This window comes from Pinus tabuliformis, chromosome 6, assembly GCF_031772625.1.
Source record: "Pinus tabuliformis cultivar Carrire ecotype Pingquan chromosome 6, CPIR1, whole genome shotgun sequence".
In the NCBI taxonomy this organism is placed as follows: domain Eukaryota; kingdom Viridiplantae; phylum Streptophyta; class Pinopsida; order Pinales; family Pinaceae; genus Pinus; species Pinus tabuliformis.
In genome coordinates, this window is record NC_142292.1 from 6,252,487 (window position 1) to 6,260,599 (window position 8,113).

The following is an 8,113-nucleotide window of genomic DNA, read 5'->3' on the forward strand; positions in this document are numbered from 1 at the left end:
AAATTTGCATAGTTTCTGGGTTGAGCAAGACTAGTTGTCCCTCATGCGTTGCGTAATTTCTGGACGTTGTCATTCAGGATTGCGTAATTTTTGAGTTGAAGCCTAGTGTTGGCCTAAATTACGCATTTTTCACAGGGAAGCTTGTCTAGCTGGATTGCGCATTTCTAGAGCCCAGCAGGCAACCCAACTCGATTGCGCAATTTCTGAAGTGAAGATTGGTTCCCCTCCATGATTGCGCAATTTTCTAGGTGAGCACCTTAGCTAGAAAATTGACCAAGTCCGGAATGATAGTCTGTGGGTGGGAGGTAAACAAGTTGACCAACACAGACTCGTAAGCCATTAAAGCTCAGCTGAAGCCTATGTACTTGGACAGTGCAAGACATGCTGCTAAAGATGGTTGGTAGGGAAGCTCCAAAGCAAAGCTAAGGCAAAATTTTGGAGGGTGATAGTCACCGCTACAACAATAGTCTTCTCCAGCATGGTAAAAGATGCTTCTATAATCTAATTATAACTTGTGTTAAATTATTTTGATTTTATACCAATGACTTTTCTTTATAAATTATATGTAATAATGTATTTGTCAATTTTTATAAATTATCTTATACACAGAGTATTTTGTATAGTGGTAAAATACAAAGCTAATTAACATTTTATATATTTTTTTATTAAATTACATTCATTTTAAAAGATAAACCAATTATAATCTCTCAAAAACATATCTACATTTATTAAGACTACTTAATAAGTTTAAGCCTTTTGATTTTTTCAAAGTAAATATAACATATACTTAAATTCAACATCAATTAACCAGGTCAATTTAAGATAAATAATAGAGAAAAAAAACCTGAAATTATTAATTCTGATTACATGAAACTTAAACTTTAATCATTATTTTACATTGAATTTTAATTTACTAATACTTCCATCTTACTTTGAAATTATTTTTTATTATTTTTAATAAATTCTTTCACTGCATATAAATTTGCACTTGACCATTTTAGTGAATTTGATGCTTTGATCATGTGGTGTTGAATGCCAATTGCCTGCTCATTTAAATTCCGTCCATTAGTTTTTCCGGTCTACTTTGTTAGTATTCAATACCAAACAAGCACGACAACATTTAAAGATATGGTGTTTAAGGCCAATTGCCTGCTAATTTAAATTCCGTCGATTAGTTGTTCATATCTGTTTTGTTATTATTCAATACCAAACATGTCAATATTCAAAGATAACAGTTGTTCCTATCTGATTTGTTAGTATTCAATACTAAACATGTCACCATTCAAACACAAATCGATTCTTGGTTGGTCTGATCCAGATGCATCTTGAACGCAACGTTGTTTTATCAATATTCAATACTATCTACTGTTCCTATCTACTGTGTTATATTAAATACCAAACATGTCAATATTCAAAGATAACAGTTGTTCCTATCTGATTTGTTAGTATTCAATACTAAACATGTCACCATTCAAACACAAATCGATTCTTGGTTGGTTTGATCCAGATGCATCTTGAACGCAACGTTGTTTTCTCAATATTCAATACTATCTACTGTGTTATATTCAATACCAAACATGTCAATATTCAAAGATAACAGTTGTTCCTATCTGATTTGTTGGTATTCAATACTAAACATGTCACCATTCAAGCACAAATCGATTCTTGGTTGGTTTGATCCAGATGCATCTTGAACGCAACGTTGTTTTCTCAATATTCAATACTATCTACTGTTCCTATCTACTGTGTTATATTCAATACCAAACATGTCAATATTCAAAGATAACAGTTGTTCCTATCTGATTTGTTAGTATTCAATACTAAACATGTCACCATTCAAACACAAATCGATTCTTGGTTGGTTTGATCAAGATGCATCTTGAACGCAACGTTGTTTTCTCAATATTCAGTACTATCTACTGTTCCTATCTACTGTGTTATATTCAATACCAAACATGTCAATATTCAAAGATAACAGTTGTTCCTATCTGATTTGTTAGTATTCAATACTAAACATGTCACCATTCAAACACAAATCGACTCCTGGTTGGTTTGATCCAGATGCATCTTGAACACAACGTTGTTTTCTCAATATTCAATACTATCCACTGTTCCTATCTACTGTGTTATATTCAATACCAAACATGTCAATATTCAAAGATAACAGTTGTTAGTATTCAATACTAAACATGTCAGCATTCAAACATAAATTGAATGGTTGGTTTGAACCACATGCATATCGAACGCGACGTTGGTTTCTCCACCCGCAGCCCATCAATATGAATGACACAAACGAGTGTACCTCATGTGTCCCTAGAAGATCCCCTTGCAGCATCCTTGGGAACGGAACATTTTATCACTTGTGAAACTACCCTGTCTTCATAGCTTTTGATTCACTAATATAAGGGTTATGTTTTATTATTGAAGATTTATGGATAAGTTACATATTATGTAGAGCGTGTTTTTTATTTATTTAATTATTTTACAGAGATAACTATGTTAATAGAATTTCTTTTCTGGTAACACATTTTCAGACATTTTTCTTGTAACTATGGAAATCTATAATAAAACAACAACTCGCAAAAAAGTTACATGTTGAATATTATAATAATTTTTAATTAAAGAAATCATAAATATTTTATTGTATTTTTTAAATGAAAAATGTTATATAATTGATGATGATGATGATGATGGTTAATGTCCGCTGAGACCAAATAATGGTTTTTCGCACCTAAACAAACAAATTATCTATTTTGATTTAAGATTTTATTCTTATGCTCAAAAAGCTTGGAGAGAAGCCTCCCATTTTGACATTGTAAAAGCTAATGTGGTTATACGCTGGGCACTCTAAGAGGAAGTGGTTTTCATCCTCGATGTTCATATTCTCACATATATGGTAAATCCTTTCCGTCCATGGCGTTTTCATGAGAATTCGTTCTAGTCTTTGCTATATTAATTTTCTTCTTTGAGCTAGTTAAAATAGAGAGATACTTTTGATCTTCTAGGGTGGGGTTGACGACCTTCTTATAATAACTTAATTTTCTTTTAGCCGCTAAGTCTTTCTCACACCACATTTTTTCTTTGAACTTAGAAGTAACAATATCTTTAATGTTATTTATGTTTTGCAATGCATCATTTTCGTTGATCTCCCAATAGTTTAACCAGGCCCTTGTGTCTTTATGCCACCCTCGATTGAGCCTTAGGTGGTTTTGGCTAGAATTTAAAGCTAGCTTAGGAAGTCTATGATCGTCTATGTTACTTATTTTGTGCTTGTACAACAGAAACCTAAGCATAGCTAGGCTCTCAATAGGGGAAAGACCTGCTTCTATAAGGAGAATAGGATACTTTTAATTTTCAGGTTATAAGTTATAAAACACTTCTAGATTTGCTCAATCGTTCTCCATGATTCTCTGGAGATGCTGCAACCCCAAACCTCACAGCCATATAAGATAATAGGAGTGACTAAAGTTTCAAAGAGGAACTTCTTTTTATCCCACATTACAAGGTTTGCTATTTTGCAATTATTTTCAAGACCAAAGTAAGCTTTCCACCCCCCATTAATCATTTTCTCAATGCTATGGTTCCAGTTGAGCTTGTGATGAATATCAATTCCTAGGTACTTGTAAGAATACACTTCCTCCAAGTTATTATTGTCATACATAAAATTAGAGTAAGTGTCCTTCTTGGATTTGATAATCATAACTTTTGTTTTGTCAGTGTTAATAGTCATACCCATGGTAGAGAAAAAATCCTTAAGAAGCCTGAGTTGCTTATTAAGATCAGATGGGCACCTTGCCAAAAGAACAATATCGTCAGCATAAAGAAGAAGGATGATGACTATCCCAGCTAAGATCGTGCCATCACATCCTGCTTCCTCTAAATAGCCTTCGAGCTTATCGAGGTAAATGCCAAATAGGGTAGGGGAGAGGGGGCAACCTTGTCTAACTCTGATGTTACACTTAATATCTTTCGACCACCCTTCATTTCTCTTTGGCTTGGCAATTACATTCTCGTATAACCTTATAGCGGCAGCGCTCAACTCGAGAGGAACCTTTAGCTCTTCTAATCTATTCCAAAAGTTGTATCTAGGAACCGTATCGAAAGCCTTTCTAAAGCCCACAAAGCAACAAAATAAATTGGATTTATCATTACGACATTCCTCCGTAATGATCCTAAGCGTAACAAGGTGGTCTGTTGTTGAGTGATGCCTTCTGAAACTTGCTTGGCCTTTAGCCTGCTTACCTTCACTTTCAAGCCATATGCTTAACTTCTTTTCCAAAATACTACCATATAACTTGGCTAAGAGAGGGCTGATCATAATTGTTCGATAATTAGAGGGGTTATTTGTATCCCCACTTTTAAAAATAGGGATAATGAGGCTCTCAGTCCAAGGTTTAGGGAACCCTTGCTTGACTGCTTGATTGAAAAGCTTGTAGATGTGGGGGATGAGGACAGGACCTCCAATTTTTAAGATTTCCGCTTGGTAAGCTTCAATGTCCTTAGCTTTCCCATTAGCGAGGCGATTAACCCCAAACTTAATGTCTTCTAAAGAGAAAACTTCTTTCGTTGTGAGAAGGGTTTCCAAATTATCCATGACATTTGGAGATTCATAAAGCTTTTTAAGATAGGAATTCCAATCGTGAAGAGCAATTTTATTATTATCCTTAGTCTTCCTAGTTAGAATCTGCCTCCAAAATTTCTTAGGAGCTACCTTAGAGAGGTGTAAGAGATTCTCCTGTCTTTGATATCTAGCATCTTTTCCATATTTTTTAATATTTGTAAAAACTTTAAAAATTTTGAAGAATTAAATTTGGAATTGTCTTTAGTGTGATTTTTTAGACTTTTTTGTGCGGGAATCAATCAAAAAATTTTGAGCTCAGATCTTGATTTGTATTATTTAAATTGGTTTTTTGACTGTATTTACAGATTCAACACACTGAAAAATAGAGGATTCAGCACCCTGAAAAACCTCTATTGTGCAAGAATTACTCATAAAATTTGTGATTTCAAGAAATTCCTGCGGGATTTTAGAGAAATTACTTCTAAATGTGGCACTAAAAACAACTCCATTAAATTTAATCAAATATATCTATATGTTATCTGAAATGTATCTATTCAAAATTTATATAATTTTATTTTAATGATCAAGAATTTCTTATTTATATAAATTTATTTATAGTTATTGATAATTTCTTTACTAATCGAACATTTATTTTTATAGTTATTGATAATTTCTTTACTAATGAAACATCTATTTTTAATAATTAATAGACATGTTAAACTATATAAAAAATATAATAAATTAATATATATTTTTATGAAACATAGAAAAATATGAAAAATGTGAAAAAATAAAAATATCAAGATATTTTATTCAACTTTCTAATGTTCAATATTTTAAATAGTGTTTTAAACAAATATTTTATATTAATATTTAAAATTATCATTTTTAATTTATTTAAATTTAATTTGATAATTAAAAAATTATATTTAAAAATAATATCAACAAATATTTTACACTAAAATTTTAAAATAAATAAATTTAACCTTCAATATCATACATGTTTTCCGGTGAGATAAACAAACTTCATTCAAAGCTCCTATCCTTCAACAATTTGTTAGCGATGTCATGTTCACATATGATAGTAACAAGTATGAAACGCGTGGGAGTTTAAACTTCGAAAAGACTAATTACACTTCTTTGTCATAAAAATAACTATGAACAGAAGACTTTTAGAAAATAAATAAATAAAACGTTATGCAATACGTTGAATTTGGGTATATTAATTGAAATCTTACTTCTATTAATTAAAAAGTGAACAGTTCGATGCAAAACATAATTTACCGTCGCAATATATATACAACACAATTGTTATTAAAAGTATGCTTATAAATATTGAAAAGATGCGTATACATATATATAAGAGGATGTCCTCTTCTCGCCTGTTATTATTCCTAACAGAACGTACATATATAGAAATTCATGAACTTATTCCACTGCTAGCATAATCAGATATCAAAACACACATATCCGATTCTTATTATTCTCCCATTTATTTAGTCACACTTGATAACCGCAGTACACTAAAACTAATTAGTACAAGTAACTCGGGTGCCATTGGTGAGATGCAGAGTGCAGCTGCCCCCTGTGGGTATGATTGTTCGTGCATAACAACAATTGCAGTAGGGCTTGAGGTGTTGGTTTCCCGAAGAAGTGCAAGTAGTGTATGACACAGCAAAGCAAACGTCGGAACACTGCACATTCATGCACAGTACATCACAAATATCCAATCAAAACATAATTATTAATGTCATAGGTTCAACCAGCAAATATCATTGTTACCCACGGATCTATCTGCAAGGAATGGAAGAGATGAGAAAATTTTTACCCTTAGCGGTCCTTGAGCATTGGTGCATAGTAGCATTGATAGAAGCATAACACCTGCAGTGCCCACACAATATGTTCCACGTTACCTCAAATTTAAGGGAAGCGATATATTCGTCATCGACTGAGTTGAATCAACCTCCATTACCTAATATGAGCAAAATGAAAAGTTAGTGGAGGGATACATACCTGCGCAGATGCACAGAATTTGCATAACCAGGAAATTTCGAGTGGACGCCATGATATGATATGATTAAATAGATGCCGCCAGCAACTAATAGTTAACGCTTGTACTTGTGCTCACTGATCTTCTGTTTATTGTTTTGAGAACAGAGAGCGATACTTACAACTATAAGTGGGAAGGGCATTAGTGATCCCCATTTATATAGAGAGATTGGCGTAGTTTGCTTCCTTAATTTGAGGATGAGATAAGAAGAGGTGACTAGACGTAGCTGTAAATGTTGAACAGAGAAAAGATGTCGTTATATTATTTAACCAATTAGGACCTTGGGAAATCTGTCCTAAACACTGAAGTAGGTCGTCAACTAGGCGCCTTTGGTGATACGTTCCGTCCCGCTTACGCCAAGCCCATAACAAAAGTCATCGATGACCGCATGCAGTGCAACAATGTCAAATTAAAATACAATTTTTTTATCAATGTGGAGGTGTCTTAATAAATGTCAAATTTAATTATTCGTACGTATATTCATCATTTTCTCAAGAATATTTAAGTATGAGGATGGATGTATGACAAAAATATTTATATAATTTAAATCATTGACTTGGAAAATATTAATTTCCATTTTTATAACTAAATAGAAACGATTAATGTTCATTTAGATCACTGAGGTTTATTAAAAGAAAAATTAATTCAGAATTTTTAATACTTTATTTTTATGATAAAAAAAATAGAGTATTAAATTACTATAGTTTTGTTGAATAAACAAGTTAAGAAAATTGGTAGTGCAGTTTATATTTTGGAAATGAAAATAGATGTAAGTGAAAACTTACAGTATAAAAGAAAATGTCTTTATCTCACAATTAATAAATAAAAGTTGAAACTATAGGATTAAGTTCATATCTCTATAGTTAAATGTTATTACCAATACTATAAAAAACCCATCTAAACATTTAAAGGCATTGTTATCACCTCCCACAAATTCACACTCACCTCTTGTCGAGTCATAAAGTGGATAAATTAATTAATATTTGTTTTGTCAATAAACACCTCCCACATATTCACACTCAACTATTGTCCAGTCATAAAGTGGGATAAATAAATTAACATTTATTTTACCAATACCCATGAGTAAACTTCCACGTGAAACACAATATGTGCAAATTGATTCTTAATGCTTTTCTATCAAAATCAATCACAAGAAAGTTGATTCCCCTTACAATGATATATCACAGACCAGATAAGCCATCTTAATTATTTGTTCATCAAAATTGTTTTGAAAATAAATTATTGTTCTCAGTTTCAAAAACAAATGCTAATTACAATCACTCTTTCTATTCTGAAAATATAAATCAAATAATAAATATCTAATTAATTAAATAATTTGAAGAATCAATCTTAAAACATTTACTCAAAAAAACTAGAATATATAATTACAACAACTAAGTAGAGTCCTATGTCATTACAAGATTACTATAAAAAAAAATCTTGAAATTGTTAAAAAATTCTAATAGTTACTAACAAAATTCCTCTTGTGATTATAAGATCAC

The 8,113-nt window shown here is 31.7% G+C and overlaps 1 long non-coding RNA gene across 1 annotated transcript; it reads right to left on the minus strand.

Moving 5' to 3' along the window:
• Positions 1 to 5,869: 5,869 nt before the first annotated feature.
• On the minus strand, positions 5,870 to 6,751 carry LOC149256930 (uncharacterized). The gene is made up of 3 exons (XR_016256357.1): positions 6,575 to 6,751; positions 6,390 to 6,442; positions 5,870 to 6,255 (listed from the first exon to the last, which is right to left on the minus strand). It is a non-coding gene; the product is annotated as an uncharacterized LOC149256930 (long non-coding RNA).
• Between the last annotated feature and the right edge of the window lie 1,362 nt (positions 6,752 to 8,113).